At 39.3% G+C, this 24,167-nt stretch overlaps 1 long non-coding RNA gene across 1 annotated transcript in view; it reads left to right on the top strand.

Annotated features, from left to right (window-relative positions):
• The first annotated feature begins 1,198 nt into the window (after positions 1-1,198).
• LOC124161937 overlaps positions 1,199-24,167 on the top strand; it is a 65,786-nt gene continuing 42,817 nt past the window's right edge. Inside the window, exons 1-2 of the long non-coding RNA XR_006865447.1 lie at positions 1,199-2,365; positions 7,494-7,531. This is a non-coding gene — a long non-coding RNA (uncharacterized LOC124161937). The remainder of the gene's footprint in view (positions 2,366-7,493; positions 7,532-24,167) is intronic.

Here is a 24,167-nt window from a genome sequence, read left to right as displayed (position 1 = left end):
TCTACCCAAACTTTAAGACCCAGTGCGAAAGATCCACAGAGAAAAAATCATTCGCCTTGACCGGGATGATTTTTTCTCTGTGGATCTTTCGCACGATTGTGCATTGCGGGTGACTCCCGTATAAGTTATCACCGTGGCTAGTCCCGGTATACTTTAAACTTTAAGACCCAGGTTAATACTAGTTTTGCTTCCTCTAAAAAATACTATAAAAATATTGGACAGTTAATAAATATTTTGAACAAGGATAGTAAGTGAAACGAAACGGAAATGTCTCGTTTCGAACGAATATACGAGACCTAAGTTTAGTCTCGTTCACGCACGGAATTAAAATCACCAAGGGGTTTAGTTTCGACCCGGGACGAAACTTTACTCTCAGCACGAAACTGAATTAATCGAAGCTCCGCTGCTCATATTGAATTTTCTATCCGTTCCCATTTCCATCCGTTCGGCAAAGGATCTCTCTCAATTTATCGCTTCTGTCGGACCTGGAGACCGAAGACCAAATGGGTGTGGGGCTGAAACCTTCTTCCCCAAAATCAGAAGATACTGATAGAATCTGATCTCTCAAAAAAAATGTATCCACCTCTCCCGAAATGCCTTAAAGAGAATCCCGAACAGTTTTTCTGACTCAGGTCCTACATAAACACATGTCTTTCACTCATTCCTTGTAGAAATTTCTTAGGTTATTTCAACACTGAAATTTTTATGTCTATGAATGCAGTTTTTTATGCCTGCTTAACGCACGAGAAAATGAAGAGTAAAATTTAAACTGACCTGGGTCAACATTAGCGAGGTATCCGGAAAATTTAAAGACGAAAGCATTAGGTTTTAAACGTGTAATTTGCGAACTCTTTGCAAAAAATAACGGGTGAAGTGGGTTTGACTTCTCCTGTGAACGCGTGTCTCCTGCCTGGGAATATGCCGAGTTACTTAGGGGTGCATTTTTTAAGCGTTTGCGTCTCATTCCCCACTTATCCGCCCTTCACCCCTCTCTTCCCCTCCTCCCCCGCTCCTCACATCGCAACCCCTCACCTCCTTTCTCTCCCATCATCACCACTATTTCTCTCGCCGTTCGGCAGTTCACTCGACCGGCTCCGGCCGTGCGTTACCACTCGCTCCCCCCCCCTTCCCCAACCCTCTGACGTTGGACTCACACGTGTCTCCCGATTCCCCGCCGAGGGAGATGCATTCGCGATGACGAGCGACCCTCCGCCGCCATAATACCTGAAGCCACTCGCCGGCCGGCCGTTGGACGCGCCCGCATGATAACCGATTCCTCTGCCGCTGCCGCATTATTTTTGACTTATCCTCTCGAGTCAGTGACTCTGCTACGTAGAGTGTTTTCCCCGCCGTCTGACTTCTCCGGAACGTGGTTTTTTTTAAGATTACCGCACTGTGAGTTTTCGCCGCTTCGCGTATTGTTGTCGGCCAACAGTGACCGTGGCATCTCTATGCAGCACTGCCAGCTCCTTTCTTCTGACCGTCACTCTTATCTATCGCCTCGTACACTAAATATTGCGAGACAACCACTACTCTGTGTTACTGTCTCGTCAAAGTGTCTCCTTCCATACTACGTCACTTTGCACCTAAGCTTCCCATTTTCCCCTAAACTGGAATGAAGAGTGGATCTGGAAAAATAGGACTGATATCGACTTAGTGGGGAGAGTTTATGACAGCTGTCATCTCGAAGTATGTGCGTTAGAATATTTCCCGTGGTGAATGACTCATATTAATATTTGTGTCTTTGGGTGTTGTGCCAACTTCTCTATGTCTCGCAGACAATCGTGTGAGACGGAATTCGGTAGTATTGTGGTTTTCAAAGACATCCTAGTAAGGCAAGGAATGCCATTCAACATTCTTCCTCGCTAATGTTACCGGCGTGTGTTTTAACCTACTGCGGCAAGTCGCGGGCCTTGTAGTGGAGGGCGCTGGGGACTGCAGCCAGGGTCTTTTGAAGCCACGACACTCCAGCTGCGACTGCGAACCTTTATTTTATTTTTTACGAGCCGGTGAAAAAGTTAAGTAGAGCTACAGAAAACTGCGATTTTGGCCTAAAATCGTCGTGATTTAAGCTTTTGTTTAACGACATATACTCCTGTGCTGCGATTAGTGACTTAGCAGGCAAAGTTAGGAATTTATCCCTTAAAGTGACAATGGACGAAATGAACACCAATTGCAGAGATCTGTGCAAGTGATTGAAATGATGAAGCAGTTGATTCACCAAGTGCTGTCACAACCTTATATATCTCGTCTCGTCTTTGAATTTCCAGCCCTCCCTCCGGCCTGAAGCAGTCCTACATTTCGACATACATCATCTCCAAGTGGTTCGGGACATTTTGTATAGTCTGTCAACTCCGTTACTCTGGTAAGTCACATTTATTTTCATTTTGTCGTTTAAGTAATCATGTTATTCCATTTATTCGTCTGTATTTAGTTTCTTGAAGCGCTTTAAAAGTTCTTACTGAGTGTAGATATTTGTAATTTTGTAAGAGATAACCTCGTTCTCTGGATCAACGTTTTTAAACGAATCAGACAGACTGTCGACAAGTTGAATGTGTAGAATTCCATGGCTAATAATAATTGAGGCGGCTGTGGTAACTTTCCTCACTTTTTTAATCTTACACGACCGGTTTCAATGCTTACGCATCATTCTCGAGAGCTGTTTTTAAATGAAACTGGTGAAAGACAAAGAGAGGAGATTGAAAAATAGTATATCACCAACATTTTTTGTAACAAACTGTTACTAAGGTATTACCTTGGGGGTCGGATGCCAAAAGAATTTCAATTGGTTATTTTTTATTATTTTTTATATTGGTCGTATTATTTACTCAAATATTGGACCGGATTTGGTAAAATAAGTACATCTGGAGCGGGATTTGTACAGTCCGCCTTGTTTAAGTACGTACTCTCAATAATCCATGCATATGGATTTAAATTAACCGTTATAATTTTCCCTGAAACCATGTGCTGACAGTATTTTTATATGACGGGGTGAGAAGCCAAGGGGTACAAGTGATTTATTTCTTGTCGAAGTTTGGTAAAGTTAATTTTTAAAAGAAATGCACTAAAACTTGGATGCCAAGGGATTCGAGTGAGTGTATATTCTGGGCTGGCATCGAGTAGAAAATCAAATACACTACTAAATATATAGTTCAACTCGTTTGTTTTCTTTGCGTGATATCTGCACATAACTCTGTTTAAAAAAGAAATCATTTGTTCCCCTTGGCTTCTCACCCACTCCTATACTAAGTATTTTTGTTGAAAGTTATTCATCTCACTTGTTGAGAGATGGCCAGAACGATGGTTAGGATCACCAAGCTCTCTTCTCGAATTGTTTGAATGTCCAGTACGCAGTAATTACATAATACTTTAGAGATGAGTAATGAATTTGTACAAGAAATATTAACGGATAGGTTCACTCGAATTTAATGTAAAATGATGATAGCTGTAACGTAAGTTTCATGGCAGGGGAATACTGAACGGAGAGGGGAAGTTAAAAACCGTGTTCGGGGTGAGATTGTGGGGTAAGCGAGAGACAGAATGGGAACTTGGAAAATGGAAAAAATGAATGGGTCTTACCCCGAATGGAAGAAGAAAGTCATAGTTGGGAGGGAAGACAGGGGGAAGACAGGTTTCTGCAAAACACTCCACCTTAACTGGTAGAATACTTAGATTAAATTCGCAAAAAAGTTATCATACCGCCAATTTATCTCATCTGCTAAAATATGAAAAGCAATCAGTGCTTTGAAATGTGAGGGTATTGCGGACCTCCGTCACGGAAATTCAAGCAGCAAGAAGGCTTGCACTTAATTACCGATTTTCTTTTCGCTCTATTGTATGCCCTATATTTGTACAAAAACAATTGTTTACTTCGTATTATAAATGATTAAGCAAGGTCAAAACTTATCATGACTCATGAAAGTCAATCAGGAACAGTTCAGTTGGCATAGCCTACCCTGTCTAACGCTTGCTGTAGAAGACTCACCAATGTAAATGCAGTACCAAGCATCATTCGTGTGAATCATAAATATTCTAGTACAGTGGCGGAAAAAATTAACGCAAAGCTCGTTGGCGTCTGAGAGCGGCCAGTTCAGGAACTACTTGTCTACCAAAATTTTGCCCTCGTAATGCTCTCATACAACCGGGAGTTTTAAAAGCAATATATCCCTTATACTGGGGAAATAATCATACCCGTCGCATTATCACAAGGCGCAAAAGATCCAGCTACGAATTCTTCGCCATATTCTCCGAAGTATGCTTCGCCCTCGACTCACCTACAATGGAATCCACTCTCGTCGGGACATAGTGGACACTGCCGACATATTGGGCATTGAGACTGCCCTAAAACCCAATCGTTCGGGTGGTGTAGTGGGTAAAGGCTTCATGCTTCGAATCAGGGGTTCCACGGATCAAGTCCCAGTGACGGATGACTTGATGCTGCTCACAAACACGCTGTAAATATTTTTCTGATCTTAAAACTTCGCATTATCTATCAATAGGTCCATAGGACATTGCATGGCTATTGAATTCTTACGCGCTTATTTATTTGTTGAAATTGAACCACCATATTGCATAACCATTTGGGCAGTTGACTGTGGAGTGAATTTTGACTACCATTTCCGCGTCGTCCAGCACCCCTTCAAGGCCCCTAACCATTTGCTGCATGTGCAATGTGTCACGGCTTGCTACTCCTCCCTCATTTCAAGGGAAAATTCCTCGGAAGTTCTGCAGAGCTGAGCGAAGGAAGAACATCAAGCCGCCCAAACTCAATAGTTCTCAATCGGGTAATTTTTGGCGTCTGCGCATGTATTTCATCAGAAACATCCGATCCAATTCAGTCGTCTTTTTAATTATACCTTCGCTTACGACTTACCCCACCATATGCTGCTTCCCACCCACACTCTGCCTTTTATTCCTGTTCAATATCACGGCTTCCACATTTACCTCACTGCCAGCGAAATAAACCCCATTCCCCTTTCTTCCAGAAAAATCTAAATTTACATCGCAGATTATTTTCTTATCTTCCGTTTGTATAGGTCAATGCCTGCGATGAGAATTTATAGGGCATTTTAAGCATCCGCTGTAAGGACGGTAGAGAAAGCAATTGCGTTATGTGTGTGCTTGAGCGATTTATCGTGATGAAACGATTTAACTCTCTTTCTTTTGCTGGAACATGTAGACGTATATTCGTGGCTTATTGAACGGCACAGGTAAGGTCGCCTTGTCCGAGAAATAGCCTCCCATTGAGCCAATCCTCTTACGCTTTCAATCTGTCTTAGACCTCCAAGAACTCCGCGATATGATCTAATGAAGTCGTTGCCTTTGTTCTCGGGTGAAGCTTGAGGTACAAATGGCGTAATTAAGTGGCGATGGAATTAATTGTGGGTAATTACGTTTCGTTTTCACGCACATTTGGTCGTTCGTAGCGGTTATGGGTGATTTTTTTACTCTTCGTAGGTGTATCATAGATTTTTATCGAAGACAAGAAGTGATATATTTATGGCTGCTCATCTTATTTGCCTCATTCTAAGCGTTGCAAAGGGGACCTACGTGTGGTACATTTCTTGTGGGAAATGCAGAAAACATAATGATTTTCTCCCTATTTTCCCCGGAATAATTTTTCGTTTCCGTCCAGTCCTACAAGGTTTTCACCGTTAAAATATTAATACAATAACCAGCAGGGAATGCTTGTGAATTTTAATCTTAGGAGATATTCTATCCTATTGAAATAATAATTTGTTGAGTTAAAATCCACGGGATTTTTGTTGCATTAGATGAATTGCATTTGTTGCAGGGTGAAGCTCCTGGTAGATTATTAGACCCACACATACCTGGAACATCGCTTATGTCTTCTTTTTGATGTCGTATTTTTTAGCTTGGCTTTTATGTCCTGCACCTAAAATTCTTTTTCTCTCCTATTCGCCTGCTTAATATAGACTTCTCCCGTTTCCTCGCATATGACGTTCATTTCGGTTCTAAAAACATAGGTCCGAAATCGAGCATATTTTTCAGGACGCTGACGTGGTCATGGGGACAGACAGTTGGCTTACGGAAGATATTAGCGAAAGCGAAGTTTTTCCTCCAGAGTATAAAATTTACAGATGCGATCTACGCAATAGAACAGGTAGCGGAGTTTTTATAGCAGTTAAATTACATTTACACAGCGCCACCCACGAAATAATTGACAACGAAATAGAAAGCGTATGGTGTACAATTAAACAACGAAACAAAAGGAGTTTTCATATTTGCTCTTTTTATAGACCGCCGAACTCCGAAGTCGATATTATGTACCTTCTAGAAAATCAAATATCCGCATTTACTCAGGGAGATAGTAAAAGTGTAATAGTAATCGGGGGAGATTTTAATCTTCCATCCATAAACTGGGATACTTACACTGTAAAACCGAATTCAAGGAATAGTGAAATCAGCGAGGTATTACTCAACATACTTGCAAATCAATCTCCCGCCCAAGTAGTTGACAAGCCTACGAGACGAAATAAGATATTAGACCTTATAGCAGTAAGCCATCCTAAGTTGATAAAACAACTCGATATTATTGACGGTATAAGCGATCACAGAGTGATATTTGCAACGTTAAAAATTGGTGTAGCGTCAGCCGTATAACCTGGACGCAATATTTATTTATTTGATAAATGCAACTTAACAAAATTTGGCGAGATTCTTAATGACTCCTGCAAAAAATTTGTAGTTACATCGAAGGACCAAAGCACAGACGTAACATGGAAACACTTCTTAGAAATTCTGCGCCAAGGAATCAACGAACATATTCCGCAAAAATTGAAATGTGATAATAAGGAACCTCGCTGGTACAACAACGACGTGAGAAGGGAACTTAGGAAACAGAGAAAACTATACAACTTGTACAGAAAGTCCATTACGACACGTAATAAATTGAAGGAACCTGAAGCTTAAGAAAGTTACGCTGCACAACTCTCAGTAACCAAGAACGACCTGCAATCTGAACAATTTTTTTTGTCGACCTCGGGGGCATTGGAGTAAAATTCTCACGTGTCAAATCTAAGGACAAAGGTCCGAATCTTGGCTGCGTAAATTGCCAGTTTTCCACGTCATACGAGTATGTGATCGTCCATTGTTATAAGTTGCCAACTATCCCGATGTGAAGGACTTATTATGATGTTTTGGGGGATATGTGTATAAATGAAGCAATAAAACCAGTGAAGCTTTAATCTGGGTTTTCATCTGTAACCTACGCGATCAGACAACCAGTAGGCCGAGTACATGGTTGAAAGAGGCTATTTTTTGTTTTCTTACGAAGTGGGAAGTTTGATAAATGATGAAGTTATAGGCGTAAAGCACTGAGTGATGGGATTAAAATTATCATACACACTTCAATCTTTTAACTAAATACCTCATTTCTAGTTATTGGCTCTTCCGTAAAACAATAATTTTACGTTTACAAGAAGAGGGCTATTATATTTTATTTTCTAATTGTAAATGTAATTTTATTTCAGGTCGGCCCAATGATTGCATCGATCTGGTGAAGGAATAGGTGAGTCGCTTTTTTCTCTCATGAAACCCTTAAAATAAGTCAAGCCAAGCGAAGAAGGTTCTCTGATTGATCGTTAATTTTATTTTTACCTCACCACTTCACGCCAGATATATTTATGGCATATTTTACTTTTTTAAACATTTAATTGGCTTTCCAACATCGGCAACTGTATATTGATATCTCCTCAAGCAGTAAAAATAGTAAAAATTATATTGCAGGAATAGAAAGATCAGCAACTTTGCAATTTCCTCATAGTAATTTATTGAGACCGACCATGCTTTGGTCACAGAGTAACATTATCAACTCTGTAAAATCATCCACCTTGATATGTTCCACCTAATGGAAACAGCAAAGTTGTTGATCCTTCTATTCCTGCGATTATGGATTTCCAACAAGTTACGCCCGTGACTATTAATTATGAAAATTATATTATTACATGGTACAAAATATAATTTTTCTACCGTAGTTCAACATGAAGGCGGATCCGTGGTTGGATTGAAAATTATGGAACGTTATTTCTTCTTTATTTATGTGTTGTGATTCGGTCTCTCAGTCTAGCTCATGAGCATCTAGTGATTATCAATTAGGAGCCTAATGGTGGCGCTATGCGGTGATACTGGTTGTACGGTAGAAAAAACGTTTGTTGAAAATGAACCGAAACTCGCCATGAAACAAGATTATTTCGCGTAGTCACGCCTAGTGTGTTTGATTATATGCTTTCATTAACTGCACCAATTCAGCAAACTATGAGGGGAAGAGGGTAGTTTCCTTTATCAAAGAAAACGAAAGGCATTGATTGCGAATCGGTATCCACCATTAGTGTATTCATAATATACAAATTATTTGGTTTTAGAAATCCCAGTTTAGACGAATGGCAACGGTAAATTTTAACCTCATTTGAAAAAGGCCAGATTGGCGATTAACCGCGATTGAGGCGATTCCAATCTACGTGACGTCACTGGGACCTAGTATCTATACGAGTAGATAGGAGTTCCGCACATCAAATATCTCTCTAATAGTCTGAAACTTATCTTTGCCTCTGTTTTTCCTCATTTCTGTCGCTTCATCAAATCGAATAACCCGCAGTGTTATTTTGAATTAATTCCTCCCCATTATACTGTTGAAAATTAGACGCCCGTCTAGTTTACTCCAAAGTTGTGAAATATTTTCATTTTGTACTTGTAAAAACGATAACTATTAGCAATCCCAGGTCCTTATCTATTTGTGGGTATCCTTCTTCATTCTTGAAAGCTTGCAAAACTATATGCTTTACAATTGTGGTCCATTTTCTAACAACATCAAAAATATTAGGACGCAAAATTATCAACAGAGCAGAAGAAAGAATAAAAATTTCGCACGGCGCACAGGATATGACGCAAAATATTACGCCTTCGAGTTCTACCCTTTTTAGTGGCATGAGGTTTTGTTTACCACTCCTCTTTCAGATTGCGTGAACAGATTGAACAGTTGTTAACTTGAAACTAGAACAGTTGTCTTAAGTAATTTGAAAATAAAACTTTTTTCTTTTCATTAAACTTTACTAACTACGAAATTACCGGATTACTGCATCTTTTTCATACTCCCCGAATTGACTCATAAAACTTAAATTTAGTTTCATAAAATTAGGTAGCATCATTTTTTAAGTCCCAGTTTATGATTTGTTAATCTTCCTCGCAGATTTTTGTAATTAACAATCTGGTAATAGGGTGGTTTCTATTATTTTTTCATTGCCTTAATCAAAAGACTATTACTCCTGGAGTACTTATTTCACGCATTTAGATTTTTAAATTGCAATATCTATTTTTCGCGATGAAATAAACCGAAAAAATATTCAAGCGCGCGAACACGTGACGGCTTAGTATGAATGCTGGGATAAAGCCCGTGTGACGTCATTCTGGTTCCCTCTGCCGCCGTGTGAGGTGACCTTGGAGCGAGGGTGTGTGCTTCGCTCCGATGCAGACTTCTAGCAGGTAGCTGAGTACCCTGCTAGCAGGTAACGCTTGGCTTAAATAAGGATCATTATTCCCCTATCAAAGGAAGGAAACTTTCCGAACTTGGGTATTTTTAATGAGTGAATATTAAGAGATGTTTCCCTGAACTCTGTGCCTCATGCATGCATTGGTTATCTCAGACCATGTAAAACTCCTATCTACTCGTATAGAAACTAAGTCCCTGTGACGTCACGTGGAAAGGCATCGCATGGGCGCCAATCTGGCCTTTTTTGAATGAGAATGAAATTGACCGATATCATTCGTCTAAACTGGGATTTCTAAAACCAAATAATGTGGATTTTATGAATACATTAATGGACATGGTGGGTAACGAATCGCAATCAATACCTTTCGTTTTCTTTGATGGAGGAAACTACCCTATTATTTAAAGCAAACTGTCCTTTAATTCTTTTAGTGATAGATGGATAAGGGCATACATGGGGAAGGTTTTAAACTGAAAAATGCAGAGGGATGTATGGCATTTGGCCTTTTTCTATTTCGGAGGCAGACCGATAAATCTTTTCTCAGAACGTATCCGATGTCATTCCTCGGAGAATTGAAATCGCCTTGAAGGGAGAACGGAGGTGACGCCTCTGATGGCGACTCGCCTATTTATAGATTAATCACTAATCATTCTGGATGGGATTGCTTGCTTGAGTTTACTCGGACCACTCCCATCCCGCCTCGATTCCCTTTGTCGCCGTATTTTGTCTTCGTATTTGATTCTTTGCGAAGAAAACAGATGTATGAATAATGTGTTGGTATGTTAGAGCGTAGGTTTCCGCGGCGATGGTCTGATCTCTGCATTTCTCCAGGGTTTTCTTCCGCGTCAGGTTGTTGGTTGATTGACAACAGTTTCGCTGGCTGTCCTGCCAGCGTCTTCAGGTCGAATGTGTCGGCTGTTGGTTTCTGCCTCGCTTATATACTGTAGGCTGGATGGGAGCTGCACTGTGATTGGCTGTCTGACTGGGTGCTTCTCTCTGATTGGCTGTCTCTTTGATGACTGTTTTCCATGCGCTGTGAAGGAAGTATCCGTCTTCTCTATTGAAATTCAAAGGTGTTTTTTGAATTTCTATCGCTTCCCTGATTTGTCTAGGGAAGTAGCGGCACTCCTTAACTAAAAGTTTCTTCTCCTCAAATTTTGTGTCGTGGCCAGGTTCCGACCATACATGTTCGGCGATGGCAGAGAGCTGAAACTGCTTGTTATTGGTCGCCCTTTGATGTTCTTTAATCCTCACATGCATGGAGCGGCAAGTTTCCCCTATGTAGGATTTTCCGCAAGAGCAGGGCACCTTGTATACCCCCTCATACAGTTCTTGGTCGTCAAGGAAGCTATCCTCACACTATCCCTTTCATTGCTGGAACGTCAGAGAGGATCGCCAGAATATTAAAAAAGCATGACGTGGTCACCAGATACAACTGTGTGACCAAGATAAGAGACTTCCTCCCCGGGCCCAAGGATATCATTCCCCAAGAACTGTATGATAAAATGGCTGATGGATGAGGAAGACTTTTTTTTCCCGTTATGACTTATCTTTCCCAGCCCTCTAATGAAATTATCTTCATGAATTGCGAAATTGGGTTTGACAATGAGTTAACCCCATTATGATAGAATAGCGGAGCTATAAATAATAGTTTTTCGGTTGTAATCTATCTTTCCATTTCGTAAACCTAATTCTTTTAATGAAGTGAGAATTCAAATCTGATGGAACGATTCCACTGTCCTAATTTGGGCGGTTTCTTTTAGGCTATGGAGATACTGTATGACTAAAAGGCATTAAATTTGTTTCGCGACGAATCAGACTGAATGATGATGAATAAAATAACTGAGATTTCGTGATTAAAATATATTTTTTAACGTAAGCGTATCGTAACTATATTTTCCTTCACCACTTTTGGAATATCGTTTCATGTTCTTACAATTTTAAAGTTGGAGAAAAATCTCTCATGGAAAAAATAGCGGTAATTTAGAATTACTAAAACCCCCTTTCAAATTTTCTCCATAGTACTCATTCGTTTTTGTAAGTGATCTCTCAAAAGTAAGAAAGTACGCTAACATTCCTTACATCTAATTTTTTTGTTATAAATTTAATGTCAAACATTCTATGATGTCTAGGAACTCCATTTCTGGATTAGGAGAAGGATTGGGTTCAGCAAATATTTTCCTTTTTAACATATGTGTAGTTAATGGGCTCTTTACATATCCGATCGAATTCACAGTTATACCCCTCTGACTCCGCTCATATTTGTTCCATTAAAATCTTCTTATCTTCCGTTCAACGAAGTTGATGGTGTAGTTACCACAGTTTCCCGCGATCAGTAATTTTTCTGGTCTATCATTTGTTTTCTAAGGTAAGAAATTAAATACTAATTTCATTCCACTGCTGTTCCAAAATTCTTGCAATTCATTCGGTTTACCGATTTAAAAATGATTCCAACGTTTTTTTTTGTGCTGATACCAGTACTTGTACAATGTTTGTTTGTAATTGTGTTTGTCGCAAATGATGGTGATGTTTAAGACAGAAACCACATTTGTTTGCTACAGTATGTTTTGTCGCAATCTGAAGTATTTCCTCTGAGCACAGTTTGACCGAAGAAATGTTATTGAAGTATCATCGGTTTCAATGTCTCGACCACGCTCCTACATTACCATGCTGGTAATAAAGAATTTGTTGATTGAAAAATGTCCGTACCACATAATGAAAGCAATTCCTTGTATAGTGCGCACTTAAGTATCTTTATATAACGTCAATATTTAGTGCTATTATTATAAATAAAAGACACTGTTACTTCCACAGTATATTTATTTTAATCTTTTTTTTACCGGTTTCGGCTGTTACACCATTACCAAGTACAGAAAATGTTTTATGTACTTTTTAATAGCGTAACAGCCAAAATCGGTCGAAATTAAAAAAAAAATATATCGTGGAAGTAACAAAGTGTGTTTTATGCATAATATGGAGCCCTTCCACCACGTGCAACCTCCAAGTTTGCATTTAATTTACTGGAGTATTTAATTCTTGATGGTTCGAAATGTAGCGTGTAAGCGTCAACTAATATGAATTATGCAGGATCGTTAATGGCCTCATGAGTTCGAAAGAGCTCTTCTCCCGATGAGTCGTGTGCTGTGTAATTAGAAAAATAATGTAGTTTTCTAAACGATCAACAAGTGGTAATTTAACATGATTCAACTTGTATTTCGCTCCATATGTTCAGTCACCAGTGAATAGGAACAATGAATGCTATTTAAATGCTCCACTTGCATATCCTAGTGAACAAGAGTGTAGGAGTTGATTTCATTCTTTAAAACTGTGCAACCGTAAACAGCTGGGAGCTATCAAGCAAAAGAACTACAGGAAAAACTGTTTCTTTTTTTGCCTCTATTTCCTTGAGGTATCTTACCATGCCCTTTTGGGTTGACCCACGTGTAATGAATAATGAAGAAGGCAGTCTATTTGGGGAAATAGTATTTTTTTATTCCTTTTATCCTTTTAAAAGCTCTCGGTCCTTACATTAGCAACTTGACTGGACGTTGTAAATGGAGACTTCATCCCCTTTGAAAAATGTATACCGACGTATAAAGGATACGCCAATTAAGACTTCTCCTACGCGTTTGTTTGCACTGAATAACACGGGAAAAATTCAGCTAATTGGAATTGTTTGCTTAAAAAATATTTTACTTTCATTTACCTCCCGACCAAAACCTGTTACTTAACTTAGTATTATATAAAATGTGTATATTCAGAAAGTTAAGGGGAAAATTGATGATTTCGAGTCAGATAAGTTAATTTTAAAATGTCCAAATATCTGATGCATTAACTTCATCATGAATATAGAATTCATATCAGACAGTTTCTAGCTTTCATGGCTTACCGTTAGTGCATACCATTGTGCTCTTATTTTAAAATATCTAACAGTAGGAATTTTCTGAATGGAATATTTTTGCTCACCAGCCCCTGGTATCTTGTCATGCATTTCCATTTTAATAATATGTTGGGATTCAAAGGCGAATGTTTTTTGAAATACCTATTTAATGAAGAAATATATCTATACTTCACGTTATTACTTCAAACCCAGGATCACCGAGCTACGTAGGTATATTTTAGTCAATCTACATGTTTCACATTTGTCAAATTGTCCTACTCCGGCGTTCACAACTTGTAGGAATCTATGTTATCAGGAGGAAACACCTTATTTGTCAATTCTGTCTCTTGCGAATAAATTTTTATCGATTACATCGTTATTCAAACATTTTTTTTCGAAGGGTGAATATATTGTGTGAAAAGGGCTATGGAAATCAAATTTATTTCAATGAATGTTTGAGCAGTTGCTAGTAGTCGAAGAAATCGAGTTTATTTATCTACCTCCCTAATTAATGAAAAAATGATTCGTTGATACAGTCATATTACTTCAGATGAGTGGACCTAACATTGTTTAAATATGCCAATTTTATTCTCATTTGACCGTATAGATATTTAGCTGTAAAATTTTGAAGTGCAGGCGGTAGCACTAAATACTTCTTTTAAGGAGGAAAGCTTTAGAGAAGCGAACCAGATATTGCTGAACGAAATGAAAACCATGTGAAGCGGAGCGTAATGGAAAATACAAGTAAACAAGACTAAATTTGCAGTCCTCCATGTCTTTTTGTTTAGATTTCGCGTTAGTGCAAGTTTATTGAAGTTTATTATCACGTATTCCGTGTGTTCGAAACGTTCCTTAAGGTGAAAAATGGTAGATAAGTGATATTTTAAGAACAATTCTTGATGGCTTTTGTAGCGTTAATATGGTGATGTATAAAACTGAACACACCCACCAAGGATGAACTTCACCATGAAAAAATATTTGGCTTAAGCCATCTTCTCGACAGCGGACTTCAGGATGAGTAATAGTACCGATCAAGGTGTTGACGTCACGACTCTACACTAGAGCACTTGTGACGGAAACAGGGCTCACCAAGCCACTGCCGACAAAATAAACCTTACTCTGTCGCAATTCTGCAACGAATAATTCCAAACCCCTGTACGGAAGAAGTGACTTTGCACGCAGTCACGCGCACCGATGCAAAGTTAAATTCACCGACGGATGAAGTTCGTCTTGAAAAAGATATAGCTTAACCAGGATTTGAATTCGGAACTGACAGGCTTCTGCTGCTTCTGAAAGACATCCAAAAGTACCAACGCTTTGAGAGGATGGCTTGGTGGTTTGATTGGCTGATACTGATCGGGAGATCGAATTCGAATCCTGGTTATCCCTCCGTCTGCCAGATGACAGGCCATTTTAGGGCCAGGAACCAAGCCAGTGGCTTTTACGCCCGATCACCCGGGCAGGGGCTGGAGAGTAAGGAAAAAGGAAAGAAGCGCCACCGCGATAGGAGCCCGACGACGCCTCTGGGAAGGGAAAGGTGCGGAAGGGACGGGACGGGGAAAACACTTCAACGCTATAGAAGCGAAGAAGGCCCACTTAATAGCGAAACCAAGCATAAGCATTAATGTTCTAACGACCTTGAAGGACCGTTCTATGAGGTATAATGATCCAGCGATCAAATCCTTAGATGTACTAGAGATACTGTGGGAACGAGACACCAAGGACGGGCTCGCGGGTTACACTCCTAAGGCAGGGATTCTAAGCGCTAGCTTTTTTCCTCTGCCCAAAGGAGGGGAAGGACAGGAAGGACAAGGAAGGAAGCGCCGCACAGTGGTCGGAAATCGAAAAACGCCGGACAAAAGTCCGAAATGGCTTTTTTTGAGGTAGACAATTGAAATTTGGCGCAAATACGGGGAAATAGTTGCTGATTTTGAAATAGAAAGTCATTTTTATTAAGTCTCAGCCGTTATGGAGTTACGGAGGCTTAACCCTCATATGGATTCTCTGCGCCTTAGCGGCGCTCGTGGTTTTAAAAGTGGTGTAAAAATTTTCCATTCCAATGGATCATTCTGAAATTTTCAGTAGTCTATTTGTTCTGCCTTCTTCGTCTACGTATAAAATTTTGTTAGCATAGTGTCGATAGTTTACATTTTATTGGCCTCTAATGGAAAAAGTTACGTCGTTGGATTTTCGGCGCCGCTGCGGCGCTCAGTATTTCCTCGTCGCTACGTCATTGACTGCACTCCCAATGTTAATGTCAAATCATTTATGTTTCGTATGAAATGCTATAATATATTTATTATCATATTATTTATATTTTTAAACATTATAAACAAAATGAAATTGTTAAACAAAAGGAAAATTTTACCATACCTATTTTGCTTTCTATTACAGCTAAAAATCAAAATATTTGCCTCAATATGATGTTCATTGACAAAACTTCATCTTTTTACAAAATTATTCATAAAAACTTATGGCTAGTCAAAGTTTTTTTTCTCATGGGCCGCCGACTTAGTTTTGCTTGGACCGAGAATTTCCTCATCGTTACGTCAGGGTCTGCACTTTCAACGCTAATGTCAAAGCAATAATGTTTCATATGAAATGCTATAATCTATTTTAATCCTATTATTTAATTTTTAACTTATAAACCAAGTGAAATTGTTTAACAAAAGGAAAATATTACAATACCAATTGTGCTTTCTCTTTTAGCTAAGAATCATTACGTTTGCTTCGTTATATTGTTCATTGACAAAACTTCATCTTTTTGCGAGAATTATTCATAGAAACTCATGGCTATTCAAAGTTGTTTTTCCATGGCTTCCGACTTAGTTTTGCTTGGGCACCTTCTCCGCTCCGCGTCCACGTTACTGCCGTGGTGATAGTCAGCTTTGGGTAAATACTAGAGTGACTCTGTTTAGAATTACTCCAAGCAGCAATTCTAAGAAAAATTTAACACAATGCATTATCCGAATTCGTAGAATAATGCTTCCTCACCGTTGTGTGAATATTTCTCGCTGAATGAGTAACTGTAACTTGCCAGGAGATTCAGAAGTTTCCCCGACTACCGTGAAGAACACATCGCACAGTTATTGTTATATGTCTTGTACCTTTCATTCGAAAAAAATCCCTTTGCGGCTACGATAGTCTATACAAAATTGCTGGCGTTTATATAGCTACTGATGACGTGACAGTTTACCATTGAGGTGAAATCAAGATAACTACCCAACTAATTTCGTGATAGAAAATAATTTCTCTTTCCTGACGATGAGTTTAGACTTTACATGGTAAAAATCGTTTCATTATGAATAGATGAAAAGACAATTTACCATGAGGTGAAAATTTGTAAACATATATCTCGTTTCTATGTGTACTGAAATGTACAGATGTTTTATGCATTGGGGGTGTTACTAACGTAAAGGGATGAGTGAGAAGGAGAAAGGAGAAGGAATGCCAGGAGGTTGTTTTGAGGTGAAGGGGCAGTAGTGTGTAGACTGCCAAGGATCGGGGAATACCCAGATCGTTAGGACAGGTAGGAGTAGAAAATCCTTATCGCAAAAAAGGTTGGGAGTGCAAGGAGGCAATTAGATACAAAAGCCTGCTTTTTCTTCATCCTTCCAACGCTGCATGAAGGACAGGGAACAAAAGCCTTGTCAAAACGCCCCGCGGTGGCCCTCCCTTCATTCCAAGAAGGTCCAGCTCGGTGGGTCATTAGGGTGGTGAGAAGTTCAATCAAGTTTTGTGGGAGGGGGTAAGAAGGTGGTGAATGAAGAATAAGGGAGCTTAGTGGGAAAGTATGGAGAGTCTCAATGTTTGGGTCAGTGAAACGCTAAGAAAGGAAACGGAAAGAAAATGTAAGGGAAGTCCTTCCAAAGTGAGGGTATTTTTGTCACCCCAGAGCATATTATCATCAGTTTCTCACGCAGATTTGGACGAAAAAAAGGCAGCCGCTCATTCCCCTCTACCACCAATAACACATACTTCTAAGAATTTATTTTTGGACTTCCCACCAATCCAGGAGTAAAACCTAATCTTATGCACTCCCACGCAAAACATTTACCCGTCCATATCTAAGGAAACCTTTCGCTTGGGCTACACGTCCCCAGTGGGGGAATGGGGCTCCGTGGTAGGAAAAGAGTACCGACTCTTCTAGCTCCATCTCCAAAGAAGCGTTGAGTTCTTTGACACGCCGCTTATCATCCCGTATTATTTATATTTCAAAAGCCATAAGACTTGATTTTTTTAATTTCAGGACATAAGCTCCCAGAATATTCGTAAGATTTGTCTTGATCGCCAGAATCTTGTAAAAATCACGAAAGTTACACTCGTCTCTTCACACTTAACCTACATCTGTTCCATTATTAACGCTTAATAACTTATCCTTCTATATACACTACAAAGATATAACATATGGGTGGACGCATTGAAGCAAAATTATGTCATATGGGCATAAACGAATTTTATTTGGTCATCATTTTTAGCATTTAGATACATAAAATTATAAACAATATAAACATTAAAAAGCGGAGTTTGCCGAGCTCTGCATATCAGAAAAATATTTCAAACAACAATTACTCACGAAATTAAAACTTTCACTCAAAAATAACATACAAAGGGAACTGAAATAAAGAGCATTACGGCAAGAAATGGAAAAGAATGCAGCGTTCAATTTTTTTTGTTATTACTTCAACAATAAGGGTTTAAATCTAGCAAAACACGGTAAGAAATAAAGATAATAGATGTATTTACCATTATCAATCAAAAAACTTGTAAATTCAGGCTAACTTTGAAAGATAATAGGAAAAAATGACGCGGCGCCGCTGCGGCGCCGAGAATCCAACGACGTAACTAATTTTGTAAATCCATATGAGGGTTAAACATAACGAAATTTCGAAAAACTTGCCATTTATCATTTTTCTTCGAAAATGTAAAAAGTTACGCAGATGGTAGAGCAGTGGATGGATTTTCATGAAATTTTAAACATGTTCATCTGTCATTATAGTTTCTTGCCAGTACTTTGCATAAGTTTCAGACATTTTTGTTGATATTTGTGTGCTGTAATGTATCAAAATGGCGGAAGCTTTTTTCAAGCAAAATTTCACTTAAAGCAGTCATTATCATTTTTATAAGAAATATGTATGTCGAGATATTTCACAATAATACTAAGAAAACATATTTAAACGTTTGTCTGCAAAAGGTTTGGGAAAAAGTTTGCGGACCTGAGAGAAAATTCGAATTTTCGACCGCGCGTCGCGGTCCGGCTCCACGCGGCGGACCCCGGTAATATCGATTGCGTGTGATGGTTGAAGTTGTTTGAACCTAAATTCCTCAAATTTGCCTTTTTCAAGCAAAAAACACTTTTGTGGATTCCCTAAGGTTCTATATCGAAGATATTTTGAAAGCAGTATTGGTCATTAGGTCATAAAATGGCGGAAATTTTGTTAGGCAAAAGTTAACATAAAGGAGTCATTATCTCTGGTTTTAGAAAAATGTATTTCATGATTTTTTGTCAGGGTATTAAGTAAAAATAATTATAAAGTATTCTGCAAAAATCTGTGGAAAAAGTTTGCGACCCTGAGAAAAAATTCCAATTTTCGATCGCGTTTCGCGGCCCGGCTCGGCTCAGCGCGACCTCGAAACTCCGACTCCCCGCACCGACGAATTTCTGAGGACCTTAATGTCCTGTATTCGCCTTACTCAAGACATCCATGCTGTCAATGATAACCAAATGTCATATATTTATTATCATAGAGGGATACTTTATCCAGCGCATGTGTTTGTAGACTGTGATGCCTAACTGTGATGAATATGCCTTTCTTCGGTTACTCCACGGAATTTTCCGAGTAATTATGAACTCCTTCAATTCCTGAGTGCACATGAGGGCGTTTTGTTCCTCATACACTCTTTTGTGGAAGGGTGTGGGGTTGGCTGTTTTCCCTTTCCACTCTCTTTGCATTTTCAAACTGCAAGCCGCCAAATCCCTCCGCCTTCATAGCACCATGCGACTCGGTCCCTGAGGGAGTTTTTATGACACCGCGCACCCTTTAACAGTTACAATGGGTTTTCCCTGGGTGGACCATCCCTATCCTATAGAAAATGCATGTTGAGCAGTAGTTCTATCTTGGCATTTGTGGTGAAGTGATGTGGTGAAGTGAATTGGGAGAAATCTGTTCTGATAAAATATTTTTTTACTCGCGATATTGAGTGTGAGTGATAGGAATCCTTACCGAGTTTTTTTCGAAGGTTTACATCAGTGTTTTTTTCCTCAGCAATCCACACCTTATTCGAGGTAAGATATCTGTCCATGTGTTTTTGCCTGGTGTTAGTCATTCGTGCTTTTTCGTCCCAGTTTTCTTACGTCCCTTGAACTATTTTTTACAAACTTTCTTCAATACCGATTTTTCGCCCCTACTTTCTGGCGTTATGTAGCCTATCGTTGTTGAACAATTTGTGGAATGGGTAGATTCATTCTATTACATTAATTTTCAGACCTTAGACAAGTTTTTCAGTCCTGATTGGATATGTCTTCCAATTTTATCTCGCGGCTTGATCTCCATAATACATTGATGGGCATAAAGTTCAAATCACCTACTGAAAAAATGGAATATTTGGTGGATTTTCTTGTGCGAAGATTTGATTTAGGTCAATTTGATGACGCTATTAGAAGTCTTCGTGAATTTGTCAGAATAAGCTCTTTGTTGCCCTACTTGCAAAGGTGGAATAGAAGTTCTCGGAATAAAAATACATTTTTAAAGCGAAATAACGCATGGCTCATGGAGTCGATGAACTTTCCTGACACCGTGCGTCAGTATTTGACTAGCACTTCTGCTGAGACTAGTAAGTGCCATCCGGTGAAAACCTTCCTTTTTCATTGAACGACATAATATTTTTATTCTTGGGTTATTTACTTTTAAATAATTACTTCCTTAGTTCACTGGGAAGGCCGGAAATAGATTTTAGTGTTTCCTCGGAGAGATCAAAAAGACGTAAGGTCCAAAATATTAAAATGTCTTCCTCTGCTGCGGAGCTCGCATTGGCAACCTCTCTTAGTTTAAGGGAGGAAGGAGATATTGCGGCCGCCGAACTACATTCCGAGGTAACGACAACCACTCCTAGTAGGGCGAGAAGAGTTTTGTCTAAATGGAGAAAAAGGGATAATCCCCAGAGGGAAATGACCCCTGAAGAAGCTGTGTCTCTCGTTATTACAACTGAGCTAACGAAGAGTCAGTACAATACACTGAGACGCTCGGCTCAAAAGTATAGACACAAGCTTTATCCAAGCTACGATAGAGTCCTAAACGCGAAAAGTATGGCATACTCCGAAGGAATCAGGGTAACTGAAAACATGTGCGAAGTGAGTCTTCAAACTCTCTTAAATCACACAGCTTCGCGAATTCTGTCATACGTTTCAACTGCTGAAACCTCATATGATGAAGTAGATTGCACACTAGTGTGCAAATATGGATTTGATGGCAGTTCGGGCCATGCCCAATATAAGCAATTGTGGGAACTATCTGACTCATCAGATGAGTATTTATTTATGAGCTCCCTGGTGCCACTTAGGTTACTAGATGACAATACAGGAATGAGATTCACGTGTCTATTTTATCTGTAATTTATCTAATTGGAATCATTACAGGAATTTTTAGTACCTACTTTTAATATTCCAGGTGAGATATTATGGGCGAATCCTCGGCCATCTTCTATGAGATTTTGCCGACCTATTCGCCTTCAGTGGCTAAAAGAGACTAGAAGTTGCGAAAGCAGAGAGAGATTACATAAAAGAACTGATTGATGGATTGGATAAATTGAATTTTAGGGGTTAATCAGTAGCATTCAATTTGCTATTAACAATGATAAACAGAAAAGTAAGGCCAATTCCAATCTAAAATGCAGTAAATTAATAAATGGCTTAAATTATTAATTTATTAATCAATGCGATGAAACGGCGACCGATTAAGGTCTTCAGAAATTCGTCAGTGCGGGGAGTCGGAGTTTCGAGGTCGCGCTGAGCCGAGCCGGGCCGCGAAACGCGATCGAAAATTGGAATTTTTTCTCAGGGTCGCAAACTTTTTCCACAGATTTTTGCAGAATACTTTATAATTATTTTTACTTAATACCCTGACAAAAAATCATGATATACATTTTTCTAAAACCAGAGATAATGACTCCTTTATGTTAACTTTTGCCTAACAAAATTTCCGCCATTTTATGTCCTAATGACCATTACTGCTTTCAAAATATCTTCGATATAGAACCTTAGGGAATCCACAAAAGTGTTTTTTGCTTGAAAAAGGCAAATTTGAGGAATTTAGGTGCAAACAACTTCAACCATCACACGCAATCGATATTACCGGGGTCCGCCGCGTGGAGCCGGACCGCGACGCGCGGTCGAAAATTCGAATTTTCTCTCAGGTCCGCAAACTTTTTCCCAAACCTTTTGCAGACAAACGTTTAAATATGTTTTCTTAGTATTATTGCGAAATATCTCGACATACATATTTCTTATAAAAAAGATAATGACTGCTTTAAGTGAAATTTTGCTTGAAAAAAGCTTCCGCCATTTTGATACATTACAGCACACAAATATCAACAAAAATGTCTGAAACTTATGCAAAGTACTGGCAAGAAACTATAATGACAGATGAACATGTTTAAAATTTCATGAAAATCCATCCACTGCTCTACCATCAGCGTAACATTTTACATTTTCGAAGAAAAATGATAAATGGCAAGTTTTTCGAAATTTCGTTATGTTTAAGCCTCCGTAACTCCATAACGGCTGAGACTTAATAAAAATGACTTTCTATTTCAAAATCAGCAACTATTTCCCCGTATTTGCGCCAAATTTCAATTGTCTACCTCAAAAAAAGCCATTTCGGACTTTTGTCCGGCGTTTTTCGATTTCCGACCACTGTGCGCCGCCGCGATAGGAGCCCGACGACGCCTCCTGGGAGGGGATAGGAAAGGAAGGGAGGGGACGAGGAATCCCGCACCGTCACAAGGCGGGCGGGTCCTACCATCAGCGAAACCAAGCATAAGCTATTAATGTTCTAACGACCTTGGGGGATTATTCTATGAGGAAGAATAATCCAACGATCAAATCGTTAGATTGTACTCGAGACACAATGGTAACTAAACCCTTGGGCCGGGTTCGCGGGATACACTCCTGAGGCAAGGACTATAAGCGATTAGCTTTTTTCCTCTGCCCCCAGAAGGGGAAGGACGAGAGGGAACAAGAAAAGGAGGCGCCGCCGCGATAGGAGCCCGACGACGCCTCCAAGGAAAGGACGGGGAAGGAAGGAAGGGACGAGGAATCCTGCACCGTCACAAAGGCGGGCAGGTCCTACCACTAACGAAACCAAGCAATACGCAATTAATATGCTACCAATTTTAGTAGATTTTCCTATAAGGAAGAAAAATCTATCGATCAAATCGGTAGATTGTACTCGAGACACAGTGGATTTGAATAAAATAAACAAAATAGCGAATCGTTTAGGGTATCAATCTCATTCGCTTGGTATTAGAACATTCTATCCCTCACGCCATTCTAACACTCTGCATCATACCTTGGCTGTTGCTCTTGTTGCGCTGCCTTTCCAATGCTAATATTCGTTCATGTTTGATTGATCGGTTGTCGTGTAAAAAAAGTTGGCAATGTATTTTCGCATCAGTCCCTGAAAACCTCAAGTGTGCGCATCTTTTATGTCATTTTTTATCATCAATATATTTTAGTGCTCGTAATTGGCGAATTAGGGATCATACCTTATAATTGTTTGTTTCTGTTAGATTGCTAAATATTTTTATTCACTGACATTTCACAAGGATTTCCAGAAATATTTATTCTTAAGACAGAGCCATGAAATTGATGAGGTACATTTTTCACAATTTCATTAAAATGCACAGCAATAAGCATATCAACCGTATAATGTTTATTTCGATGACCGTTTCCGAATGTTGAATTTATTGCCCGTGAAACACTGATATAAGATTGTCATTGCTCCAATAATGTTTTTTCGTTGCTAATTACTGTGTTAATGAATACTCAGCCACTGACGCAATCTAATGATGTTCTTCTGTCATAAAATTTGAGCGCAACTGTTGGCGTAACGACTCATGATTTTTCCCACTCTCCACAAATATGGTGTTTTCACAACTTAGTCTCCAGATGATAAAAAATAAATGCTTTTCATCGGAAGAACTCACCTCTGACCGTATTACATCGTCTGTTTGGCGTAATGTACCAACGCGTAGGGAAAAAGGTTGGATACATGAACAGTTCCATTTTTCTAACCATACATATTTATTTCATATCAATACCATCCTCGCACTGGTTGTACTGAATCAACTTAAGCCTTAACCGGTGACGTGCGTCTTACCCCCCATTAGTGTATTCATAAAAAACAAATTATTTGGTTTTAGAAATACCGGTTTAGACAAATGGCAATGGTCAATTTAATCCTCATTTGAAAAAGACCAGATTGGCGCCCATGCGATGCCACTCCATGTGACGTCACAGGGACCTTATTTCTACACGAGAGGATAGGAGTTTCACGTCGTCTGGAGTTACCAATGCATGCATGAGGCACAGAGCTCAGGAAACATGTCTTAATAATCTCCTATAAAAACTGGCTGGTCGGAAAGTTTCTTCGTTTGATAAGATATTAATAATCCTTATTTAACCCTTTCACTGCTCTGGACGTACCTAGTACGTCCGCACGGCAGACTGCTGTGGACGTACTTTTTCTTCGTCCCTTCCATGCGGTCAGCACTTTCGCCGAAGC

This window comes from Ischnura elegans, chromosome 7 (genome assembly GCF_921293095.1).
Source record: "Ischnura elegans chromosome 7, ioIscEleg1.1, whole genome shotgun sequence".
Taxonomy (NCBI): domain Eukaryota; kingdom Metazoa; phylum Arthropoda; class Insecta; order Odonata; family Coenagrionidae; genus Ischnura; species Ischnura elegans.
This window is presented reverse-complemented; position numbering and strand designations above follow the sequence as displayed.